The following is a 12,656-nucleotide window of genomic DNA, read 5'->3' as shown; positions in this document are numbered from 1 at the left end:
GCTCTACCGTCCTGCTCATCGGCATGTCAAAGTTTATTGGTATCTGATCAGTCTTTCCGTTTTGTGAGCAGATAAGCTCCCTGTCCTACAGCAGGCGAATAACCCGACTTTGGGCCCATGGCACACTGCGAAACCAAAGACAGGTAGAAAAAGAATTGGCTGAAGGCTTAGCTTGGTTAAGCCTGGAAGAGTGCGAAAGCAATACCCTTGGCTGCGCCTTGGTTCGGCTGATGATGTGGACATGGTTGGCCTTTGTTAAACTTATGGCTATACATCATCCGACATGGCGCAAGGCAGCGCGCCGACCACTGCGAGGAGCCGACAGTGTTGCCAGGTCGGACAACGCGGCGTAGCATAAAGCTAGGGAAACTGAAGCCCAAATGTAGCCAAACACAAAATTAGCAAAACAAATATGTAGCCAAATATGGCCATTGCTATTTTCAGTTTTATCTGTATGTACATTTTCACATTCGACTACGGTAACCCCTTTTTGTACAACCCGTCGTAAAAAAAAAAAAAGTCCGTGATGCTGTGTAAGGTCGGCCCTTGACTTCTACAACAGTTACATAATGCTTGCCCACAGAACACTTTTTTGTTGGCCCCGGAAACTCGAGTTCCAGCGAATCGCTGCTGAGGGAGAACCTGTCGAATTGAATGTCCAATGGAAGCTCCAACAAAAAACTTCGAGGACGCTTGGAGGACAACTGGCCAGAAAGTGTTGTGAGACGTTGATTGAAATGAACTGATCATGATTTATGGTGATAGAAACAGGCATGCTGTTCGAGATTGAAGTAGGGATTATAATTTTAAATTCACAAAGGAGATCTCAAAGGCCAGTAAGTGGCGAGGCCTGGCAATGAAATCTTTGTACTTCGGATGTAGTCGATTACTGTAAGTCGGCTGTTATTAAGTACAACATAACTATTGCTTAAAATTGCAGTTGCTATGATATTAGACACTTTCGCTTTATTCTGTTTCGGAAATCAAAAGCGCACGCATGGCTGCGGCAACACGCTGAACTGCGTATCACGTGTAAAATCCTCGTTTCGTTTTCAATCCGATTGGTTTCGCTTTGACTGTTCAAATACCAAAGCAGTTCGGCAGGAAAAAATGAAAACACGTAGCTATTACCGCAAAAGTACTTAGCACTTCGGAAAACATGAAGCGCGTGAATTTCGAATTGCTGGACAGAATACTTTGTCACAATTACGGCCGCACTTCTCGTCTGCCTCCCACTAATGCCGGCGTATAATCACTATCGCGCTCACCTATCAACGCTTTTAGCAGGCTGCCAGTGAAAGACTACATCCTCACTGCAGATAAAAAAATTCTGATAAAAAATTTTTCATTGCGTTTTCCGCGTTACTACTTCTTGATTACGCACTCTAACCGGTAAACTTTCTATTGAAATAAAAAATAGGTACCATGACAATTGGTTCTCAGCTCTTTAATATTCACATTTAAGAGTGTAACGTGATAGCATTCAAAGATCCCTGAGTGCTTCTCACGCTTCCCGGCAACTGCAGCGTATGCAACCATAATGTTTGCCTGCAAACGCTGGAGGCGAACAATATGCACGACGGCGAGCTTTCTGGTTCTTTTTTTTTTTCATTCCACTCGCACGGCAAGTGCTGCCGCGGAGGCGACTGCCATCTGTATGGTGTCGCATGGAATCGAGCGGGGCGCGCCGCTCCTACTTGGCAGTAACCGCTTGTCCTCGTTTTTTTTTTTTTTTCAGTGTCCCCTGTCCTGCTTCACGCTGCATCACTCAGTCTCATGGAATATCAACTAGCCCAAACCATCGGCCCCCTACTAAAACTTCAAACGGAAGCTGGAAAAGGGATTTGTGTTCGGGGTTCCGCGTAGCAAAGATGTTTTCACGTATATTCAAATTACAATTCGACGCTATCATGTATGTAGGTTGAGTGTAATGCTATGTTCAGACTACGTTCGTAAGGCGCCGATTTTTCGTAACATACGTAAGCGGAAGCGCAACAAGCGTATGCGTCTAGTTCAGACTGCGAACGTAAAGGTACCAACGTGCGCAATTCTCGCAAAAATCGTGGGTGAGAGTGTTAAAGGGTCGGCAACATTTACGACTGTTATGTTACGACCGTTGCGACACAGCCAATGACCGATAAGCTTTCGGCTTTCAACAACCGGTGACGACACTTCCGTCCTCCCGTCTGCAGACAGCTCCGGGCGCGGGAAGTGCCATTCCGCCATTCCGTGCGCACGATTGGCTGTGTTCGTGAAAATTTATGCAGTGCGCCTTGCGAGACTGTTTTCAGTTCATCTGGTTTATCCGCCGAGGAAATCGATGGCCGCAGATGCGTGCTCCGAAGTTCGATGAGTGGTCTCATTAGGTTTTCAAGGAAGCGGAACTGCTGGGGCGACATGCGCATGAAGTTATGAAACATCGCAGCGTCACCAACTCGGAGCTTGGCGAAAAGGTTGTGAAAATCACCGTCCACGGCCCCGTCGAGAACACCGTGGTCGAGAAATACTTGCCGCACCCAAACCCTTCTGCGTCGCCTTCGTCGTCTTTGGGCGATTGAATACATGACTATAAGTTTGTTTTGAGCGTGAATTTCTTCGATCTCGGCCAGCGCTCGCATGTTGGCAGGAGCCATATTGGACCGCTGGTGACGTCAATTCTGCAGCTCCAAATTTGATTGGCCTGTTGTAAAAGCCGTAATTTAAGCAGCAGTAAATGTGAACAAAGGTGCCGGCTTAACTGCCGTAACGTTTTTTACAGCCGTTACGTTCGATACGCCAAAAGAGCTGTTACGCGCGTTACGACCATAGTGTGAACATAGCATAAGTCGTACTTTACGAATTTTCTGAGGCGTTTTACTTTGAGAAAAACAATTATTTCAGTAATGCATATGCGCCAGCCGAAGGGCCTACGTTGTTCGCGATAATTTTTCTCACACGGACAACGACGTCAACGCCAGATTTTCCGCGACACGGGGCCCTTAACGCCTGTCGCGTTAAAGTGCATTTCGCACGCAAAGGAAAATGGCAGTAAAAAGCTTACCGTGAGAAACGCGGACTAGGTCGAAAACTGCGCCCAGCGCGATACTTCTACCAGACGCCTTCGCCATGGGCACATTGGAGCGTGTCATCTACCCGTGCTTCCCTTTTTTCATGTCGGCCCCACGATCGCCCAACCATATTGCTCTCCGTTTCTCAGCATAGCCATGTTAGTACAGTGTACTGTGAAGCACCCTCCACACCTAATAAATATTTATATTAGGTGTGGAGGGTGCAAAAAATAGAAAAATATTTTTCTGTAGCCCAATTTGGCTATATATAGCCAAACCTGGCAACACTAAGAGCCGAGCTGTAGCCCCATTTCACGACCTACTGTATAAGTAGGTCGTGAAAGTAGGTCGTGCCCCATTTATCCTCCTAACGTGACGTCACACCAGCTAGCGCCCTCTCTCGGTAGCGCCACAGCAGCGGCGCGCAAGGCTTCGCCTTCACCATCGATGCCGCGAGCTGGGGCCCCGTCTCTCGGTCTGGCGTGACGTCACATGGTCACGTGACGCGCAGCTGTGTAAGGAGGCGCCACAACCCCCGGTGGGCCGAAAGTGCGAGCAGCAATAAAACGAGCAAGACTACGCCGACCGTTTGCCGGCCACGCCTCCTCCTCTCCCAAGCACCGCGACCTGGATGGATGGATGGATGTTATGAGCGTCCCCTTTGGAACGGGGCGGTGGCTTGCGCCACCAAGCTCTTGCTACTATGCTGCCTAATATCCTACCTAGGTTAACCCATGAGAAAAAAAAAACACACTATGAACTACCACGTCCAAATTTTCTGATACCCTATTGCGAACTGTGCTTTTGTACGTCTCCGTCCTTTGTCGTTTCCCTACTTTTCTTCCACCAATCCTCCAATCGCCTCTTACTGATGTCTATTGCGGACCTGTTTGCTTTTCCACTGCTCCCGCTGAACCCAAGGGCTTCAAGGAGGCCAGTGGTGCCTAAATCGACCGCTGGATAGATGTCTTCACATTCTAATAAAATATGCTCCGTCGTTTCCCTAGCTTTACCGCAGCAAGCACATGCCGTGCATCGCGCGCGCGCTCTAACGTCGGAGTAGAGTGTTACCTGCGGCGAGCCAGTTGCCGTTTTTCTTTCTCGGGCCAGCGCGGTGCCTTTGCGCCGGCACTGGCGGCAAGCATGCGGCAAGAGCAGGCAGGCTGAGTGTTATCGCGGTCGCTGCTTCCGTCAGGCCCCCAGCGACCGTGATATGCGCAGCCTACCGCATATGCTTACCGCCAGTGATCTTGGCTTTGCCGTGGACGGGCATCGAGATTAAGTGCGCTTGCTGTAAGCACTTGGGCACGGCGAAACCGCTCGGCGCAGGTCACTCACCATGCGTTTCGTTGTCGTCTTACAGGCATTGTTGCTGTCGATAGCGCCCTGCTCCCTGCCTCTGGTTCGCCGGTACCCGTGTGTGCAGCTAAAGACGCCGACGCTCTGGGCAATGAAATCTGCGGAGTCATCGAGGATGCCCCGCCCCTTACTTCAACCCGTGGCCTTGTGACGTCACCAGCAAGTTACCCTATAAAGACTACACCGTTCCTGATGAACTTCAGTGGGCACGGCGAAAGCGCTGGGCGCAGGTCACTCACCATGCGTTTCGTTGTCGTCTTACAGGTTAGTTGCAGTTCCTTGAGAAGCGATAACAGATTCCTGGTTGTCGTGCCGTGTCCACACACTTGCGTACACACTTGCGTATGCATTGCGTACGACTGTTTTTGTGTTTGCAAACAGTGAATATGTGGCGATGTAGAGGAAAATCCTGGACCTATACGGTAGAGGAATTGTTAGCAATGCTTGTGTAAGGTCAGAAGTCGATTAAAGCTGACATATCCCACTTGAAAGACCGCCTGGAGACTACGGAAAAATTGATATATAGCTTTGGTTCCCGTTTGACAAGACTAGAAGACGAAGTAAAAGAATTAAAAAAACAAGACTTCGCTGAACGAAGGTATTGGCTTAGCGGAAATAGAAAAGATGTTTCACGTGCAGCGGGAAGAATTAGTTGACTTAGAGGATAGAAGCCGCCGGTCAAACCTGATTGTATTCGGCGTTCCTGATACACTTGCAGAATCGGAAGCAACCCTGCGGACTACCATTATAAAAGAACTATTTCAAGATAAAATGGGCGTCACTTGGTTGTCGGTCGCCCGTATTCACAGGCTTGGCCGGCCAAAGCGCAATCGTCCGATTATTCTTTATTTCCAAGATTACAGGGAAAAGCAAGCGGTCTGGAACAACGTAAAAAAAAAACTAAAAGGAACGCAAATTTCTATTCAAAATGACTACTGCTCAGACACACTCGGAAGGCGTAAGCTACTTTGGGCCAGTGCCAAGACTGATAAGGAAGCCGGAAAGAAGGTGTCTCTAGTACATGATAGGCTTTGGGTTGACGACTGCCCTTACACATGGGACGATGGCTCCCATTCACGCAAAGCTGTACCAAAACCCAGAAGTGTTTGCCGAAACCTTCCAGTGGTTGCGCCTAGCTAGCGACTACAGCTTTGCCAGCTACGCGTGCTTTCTCTGAATTCTCGAAGTGTTGTGAATAAGTTAGATCAACTTGAAGATTTGTTGCTGCTGTACGATCCACATGTCTGCGTCATAACAGAAACTTGGCTGAATCAGTTTATTCGAGACGATGAAGTTGTTTCGCCGGCCTATCAGCTGTACAGACGGGATAGAGGCTCACGTGGTGGCGGCGTAGCTGTCATTGCTCGAAAAGGGGTCAACGTACAAGTACTTGACCAGATTGTTAACCACGAAAGCCTGTTTTTGAGAGTCGAGTTCTTTGATATTGCGTTTATTCTTGTCGCTGTTTATCGCCCTCCCGATACTGATGACTTGTATTTGACCCAACTGTACGATCACGCGCTACAATTTCAGGGAAAAAGTATCATAATAACCGGTGATTTTAATTTGCCCTTCATTAACCCATTAGGGACCGGTTTCTTTTTTTTCTTGGTATCTTGAAATAAATCTAGTATATTTACTTAACTTTATACTAATAATTCACATGCAAAAAATTGTTACTCTTGCCTAATTAGTTTTTGAAATATAACCCGTGACCATATGGTCACGCTGGGCCCTTACGCTACAGCAAAATACACGAAGTAAAAAACATTTATTTCAAGCCATGAAAGGTCACAAAAAACATACATAGCGAATAGTAGAGCACTTATTTAGTGTGATATGGTTTAAATCATGGAATACACATGCCGACGTCATACTTTGTGCATTTTGGGTGCACCATGTTGTTGCATTTATCTCATGCACACCTCCACCTCTTGCCATTAGGTATTGGTGCAACAAAGTGGGCCACTTGGTCATACCCTGTACCAGTCAGGACATCACCAGTCTTTGGGATTCTGCGATGACAAGGTCCTCTAGGCTTATTGTCCCATCGCATCAGGTAGCATTGTGCAATTTGCCTGCGGAATTCCACCTGCGTGACGTTGAACCCTGTGCTACGAATTAGCGTCCAAGTGTTGCTGATAGATACATCACAAAGTGAAGTGAAAATCGGCCACCACCACTTTTTGCCACGGATTGCAAACCTGTAGGCACATACATTTGCATCCATCTGGCTCGTACCTCCCATAAATCTTATACTGAGCAACAGTGTTTGGGCGGGCCTCCTTGATTCGCTTCTTCTTCTCCTTGATTCCCTATATAACAAATAATTTTTTTTTCTCGACAACCACACCCACAACCACACCTGTCTGCAGATGACATTGGCTCTACGCCATGAATGGTGCTTAGGATCGTTACTACAGAATTGTCCATCCAGCGGACAACAACTATCCCATTGTCGCTCAGGAAGGGCTCTTCGTGCTCACGAGGTTGGCGCTTGACGAGTTCTGGTCGAGCGATAGGGCATTCTTTGGGTACACGGTTCTGCTTCACTGTGCCCGTGCCTTCGTAGCCCTGTGCCTTGAGATGCCTGAGTAGCTGTATGCTTGTGAATAAATTATCAAAATAGAAAAAGAAAGGAAGGTTGTGCGTCTCTGCTGCGAGTTCATCCACCATTTGAAGGAGTGGCGCCGCTGCTTTTCCGAAGTCCTTTTCATATTTTTGAGATGTTCCGAGATCCCCTGCTTGCCTTGATACCCTTTGAAGTTTACAAGGTATCCGTTCTTGGCATTTAGCCGCCATACTTTATGCCCGAAGCGGATAGGCTTTCCGCGTATGAGCTGTTTCCAGTCATGACGACCATAATACTCAACCATACTTTCGTCATAGCTCAGGTGACGCACAGGTTGAAAGTGCTCCCTAAACCTTGTTTTCAATAGTGCCATCAATGGGCACAACATTGCCAACTTGTCACTAAGTCTTAGGCTTGCATTTCGCTCCGTGCGGGAATCACATTATCTCTATGAAGCGATTTCTTCGCATAGCACTCTAGGCCATCGTGTTGCACATATCCGTGACGCTGTCCCGATAGCACTTTTTCTATGGCAAGCGGTTATAGCCGGAAAAAACAAGTACTCCAAGAAAACTTATCTTAATTCTTCTTTGGTAACCTTTGGATCAGGCATATTCAGAATAACGTTTCTTGTTTGTTCGACAAGCAGCTCCATGACGGCTTCGTCAAAAAAGATTTCGAACAAATCAACAGCTGAAAAGTCCCTGTAAGCAGCAAAGTTTGGGTCGGGAAATATGCCAAGGCACTTCTGGAGATCACCCTTCGTCCGCTTAGAAGCAGTGGATATTTTCGTAGGAATGGCCGCATCTACGGCAGAAGAAGAAACCTCTGATGTTCCGTCACTTTGCCCACCGGAGTCGCTGTGGTCAGACTTGCATCCACCAATGCGGCGGCCGTCAGAGAAAACAGCTTCAGCGCCGGCTCATAGCTGCCGCCCGCTTAGATTGTCAATGAGCCTGTCTGAGTCTTCATCGGCCGAGTGTTCATCCGAATAGGTGCTAGCCTCTGGCAGCTCGATATAAATCACTGACACATCGTCATCTTCCTCTTCGAGTATCTTCACTATTTCTTCCAACATGTACCTATTCAGACAATAAAATAACAAATAACCACAGCGGGAACGCGCCAGCAGCCGTGAAAGAGATGAGAATGCAGTTAAAAAAAAAAAAGTTCGGTATCCTAAAGGCCCAGCGTGACCATATGGCAACGCACAAGATAACGTACTCGTTCATGGATAAATCAAACATATTTCTTTCCCAAATGCTCATCGAAGGTCACATATTCAAAGAGGAATATGGAGGTAACGATATCCGACTATTCCTTAAGCAAGTAGTGAAAAAAAAAACACTTCACCCTTAGAGCGATGCATCGCGACGCCACTCGCAGAGCAACACTTATTCCCGCCTTTGCGATGGGCTCCCACAAAACGACTGACAGCTGCTGACACTTGGTATCCATAAAGGGGACTCTAATCTGTCAACTGGCATGTCAAAGCCGATTTTGGTGCCATTTTGTTAATCTTAATAATTGAAATCTACTGTGCAGACTAACGTGACCATATGGTCACGCTGGTCTCTAATGGGTTAATTGGCAAGAGCTTCATTATGGTTGCTCCACCCCTGGAGACGCCATATTGGACATTATGCTTTTCCTTAACCTCGAGCAAGTCGTGAAAGTAAACACAAGGGGAAATGCAGTCCAAGATCTTTTATTTATCAGTGACATTTTCGGCGGAGGCACTCTGCTAGTTGAGGAGGGTATTTCAGATCACAAATTAATTTTCTACTCATGGGTTAAAGACACTGATAGGCAAAAAAAAATGCTTCTGTGATAAAAGTTATCAAGGATTTTGCTCGGGCGGATGATGTGGCCATAATAGACTATTTGGATACTCATCTATGCGGTCCTATAAGTAATATAGAGGCAGCATGGAAGCGCATTCGTAATGTTATTCACCACTGTATCGAAAACTTTGTGCCACTAAAAGCGCTCCATCAGCGTAGATTAAATCCATGGATCACCAGAAAAATAATTCAGAGTAAAAGAAAATTAGAACGATGGAGGAAGAAAGGTAAAACAGAATCCGAGCAGTTCAGACACCTTAAAGATGATTTGTTATGGAAAGTTAGGCAAGCTAGGAATATTTTTTTCAACAACAGCCTTGCGGAGTTCATTAAAAACGATCCTTCTAAGTTCTGGCGCTACTTAGGGAACACAAAAGTCGAAGTGTCCAAATTGAATGTCGATGGTGTCATTCAGACAGATCCTTCCAGCATAGCGGAGACCTTTAACGAGTACTTTCAAGGTGTATTTTCTGAGTATGAAGAATATGAGCCACGAACCATTGCATCGGACCTCCCGCAGGGCATTCGGGTAACGCGTGAAGGGGTTTTGGCATTGATTTTAAATGTTGATACGCGTAAAGCTGCTGGGCCGGACGGTGTCCCGAACCTATTTTTGAGGCGATATGCCGAACAAATTTCTTGGTACCTAACAGAGCTCTTTAACTTTTCACTAGAAATGGGCGAAATACCTGATGATTGGCGTCTGGCCCGAGTCGTTCCCATACACAAAAAGGGTAGCCGTCTTCTGCCTTCTAACTACCGCCCTGTCTCAATGACCAGTCAATGCTGTAAGATGTTAGAGCATGTGATTGCTAAGCACATACAAGGCTTCCTCTCCGAAAATAAAGTTTTATCGGTTCATCAGCACGGGTTCAGAAAGGGTATGTCAACAGTTACACAGCTGGTATCGACATTGCATAATTTGTTTAGTGTTCTTGACATGACTGGCCAAGTAGATCTATTGTTTATGGACTTTGGCAAGGCATTTGACAAGGTACCGCATAATAAATTATTGTTTAAGTTGGAGAGCATTGGACTTCCACTCTTTGTTGTTAGGTGGATTTCCGCGTACCTTGATTATAGGCAACAGTTTGTAGAAGTGCAGGATTTTTCTTCCAGTGTGCTGCCAGTTACCTCGGGGGTTCCACAGGGGAGTGTGTTAGGGCCATTGTTGTTCTTAATCTATATAGATGATTTAACGAAGGTAATCCCAAAGGATGTCTCAGATTATTTGCTGATGATTGTGTGGTTTTTAAAACAATTTCGAATACAAATGACCACGCCTCGTTACAAGCAGCTGTTCTGGCAATTCACGACTGGTGTGAGAACTGGGGCATGGAACTGAATAGGGAAAAAACTGTTCTTCTACGTGTAACAAGGAAAAAATGTCCGAGTACCTTCACTTACCACATTAACGGCAGTATTATAAAGCAGGTTGATAAATATAAATACTTGGGGGTAACTCTTACCAGTAATCTTTCATGGGGTGTGCACATTTCAGACATCTGTGCGTCAGCTTTTCAAAAGCTATGTTTTCTTAAGAGGAAACTTAGAAATGCTCCTGTAAGTGTTCGGCTTCTAGCTTATAACGCGTGTGTTAGGTCGAAGTGAGAGTACGCGTCTGCGCTGTGGGACCCACATGTTAAGAAGGATATAATTAAACTTGAGGGTATTCAAAGAAAGGCTGTACGGTTTATATTCGGAAAATATAGAAGGACGGATTCACCATCGTCTCTGATGAAACGTGATAACATTAAAACTTTGGAGATACGTACAAAAATAAACAGACTTTTTTTACTTCACAATTTTATGACCGGAAAAATCGCCCTATCTGAATCAAGTTATGTTCAACCTGCTGCTACTAGGAAAACAAGGCACACCGCAGAACATTCACTGAGACCTATTTTTGCGAAAGCTAATTTCTACAAATACAGTTTTTTCCCTAGAACAGTTAAAGAGTGGAATGAGTTGCCGCCAAGTGTTACCAAGACCGAAGACTTTTCGGCAGAACTAGAACGTTTCTTTTGTGAGCAATAGATGTTTGCAATTGTATAAATGTAGGTATTTGCTGCTGGTTTAGTTCTGTTCTGTCTGTTTTTTGTTTTGTTGAAAACTGCTTCATTGTGTTAGCGCTGTTGCTTTTGCCCCATTTGCTGTTTTGGAATTTATTGCTGTTATTCACTGTTTGTCATTCCGAAAATGCCCCTCCTGCTAGGGCCAAAGAATTGGCCTGCAGTATGGTTAAATAAAAAAAATATAAAAATAATATCCTAGTCTCTCCGAAAAACTATGGCATGGCTGTTCGATCGTGGGACTGCACAGTAGCAAAGTTGGGAGTGCGTTCATTACGCGAGGGGAAAAAAAATCAGACTTCTCGCGTCCAATTTGGGGATGTGTTCGTTACGCGAGTAAATACGGCATTTCATGGCTACTGTTTCCGCAGGTGGCACAATGAAGCGCGATCCGGCTGTCAAGTTCAATCGCCCATGCAGTTGTCGCCAGAAGGCCACCATTGGACGCGTACTCTCTTGGCGAACAGATTAAACGCAGGAAGCCCTTCTTTGGGAAGGCCGTTATGCACGGTAACCTGAAGGCAGCATGCAAATTATAATGAGCTGATTTTACACCACTGCAGAAAATATTATTTTTTTTTTATTTCCTTAAGGCGAAAGACGGAAGCTGTAGCCAGGGAACAGTTTGAGCAGAAAATAGGAGGGCCTGTTTTGCAGGTATGTGGTGAGCTGCATGAAGGTCTGAAATGGTGGAAAAATTTGCATGGAAGTTGCAACGACCACAGCAGATTTTCAGTTGGGTACATATTAATGCTGTAGCACTCAGAAGTGCTATATCACAAAGGAGCTTTTCTTCTGCTTGAAAGTCAGCAACTGCATGAAAGCTTAACTCACGATTCTAAAGGCTGTTTGGATATTTCGTGCTACGAATGTCCGCCTCATCGAATAACCCAGCTCAATGATAAGAATTATGCTACCTACCACAGGCGAATTCTAAAAATTTCATAAAGCTTACATAATTTTGAACACCCTGTATTGCAGCAAAAAAGTAATCAAATAAAAGACGCTAACCTTAAAAGCAAGTAACCACTGCCAAACTAATGTGCCTGCTACCATCATATCTGGCAATAAACTTAATTATGTGTTGCCTTCCAGCACTTACACTGTAAACATGAGTATATGGGGCACTTTCTTGCAGAACTACCAAATGCAGTGATGCTATATATCTATATAATGTGAAAAGTAGGCCTGCAGTCTGAAGTTGCAAGGTTTTCCGACCTTTCTTCATTTAAAGATGAAACAGCATACTGCCTTTGTGCAACGTATAATAAATTGTCAAAATTTTGTACGAGAAGTGCAGACTGAAACACCTTCATATCAGTGATACATAAACGACTTGGAATGTGGCATAATCTGTGCAACTGCAAACTCTCAACCAATATGACTGCAGGTTGGTCTCATTGTGCATCTGAAGCAACCATGGCTGTGTGCCAGCCCTGACTTTTCAAGTATGAAGACCGAACAACTCTGCTGGAAATTAAGTGCCCGTACTCCAGGAAAGACGATGTACTTATCGACCACACCAAGGAATCAAGCTTCATCAAGTACATTGTGTACAAAGATGGACACTTGGCAGTGAGCAAGCGCCATCAGTATTACACACAAATGCAAATTACAATGTATGTAACAAACACGACACTGTTTCTTTTTTTTTTTACAGCTCCAAGCAAACTGTCACAATTGTTGTTGAACGGGACGAGCACTTTTTGTCAGAGGCAATCCCTAGGCTCGAACATTTTTATTTTAATTTCTGTATTAAGCA

General features: G+C 45.4%; 2 long non-coding RNA genes across 2 annotated transcripts in view; one reads left to right on the top strand and one right to left on the bottom strand.

Annotated features, from left to right (window-relative positions):
- The window catches only part of LOC139048046 (uncharacterized), a 59,755-nt gene extending 56,526 nt beyond the window's left edge, over positions 1-3,229 (bottom strand). Inside the window, exon 1 of the long non-coding RNA XR_011507452.1 lies at positions 3,041-3,229. This is a non-coding gene — a long non-coding RNA (uncharacterized lncRNA). The remainder of the gene's footprint in view (positions 1-3,040) is intronic.
- Positions 3,230-4,063: 834 nt separating this feature from the next.
- Positions 4,064-12,412, top strand: LOC135899664 (uncharacterized). The gene is made up of 5 exons (XR_010563681.2): positions 4,064-4,340; positions 4,411-4,670; positions 11,266-11,404; positions 11,458-11,551; positions 12,285-12,412. It is a non-coding gene; the product is annotated as an uncharacterized lncRNA (long non-coding RNA).
- Positions 12,413-12,656: the final 244 nt, after the last annotated feature.

The sequence above is a fragment of the Dermacentor albipictus genome, chromosome 7 (genome assembly GCF_038994185.2).
Source record: "Dermacentor albipictus isolate Rhodes 1998 colony chromosome 7, USDA_Dalb.pri_finalv2, whole genome shotgun sequence".
Taxonomy (NCBI): domain Eukaryota; kingdom Metazoa; phylum Arthropoda; class Arachnida; order Ixodida; family Ixodidae; genus Dermacentor; species Dermacentor albipictus.
Note: the sequence above shows the minus strand (reverse complement) of the source record. Positions and strands in the feature narration are given on the sequence as shown.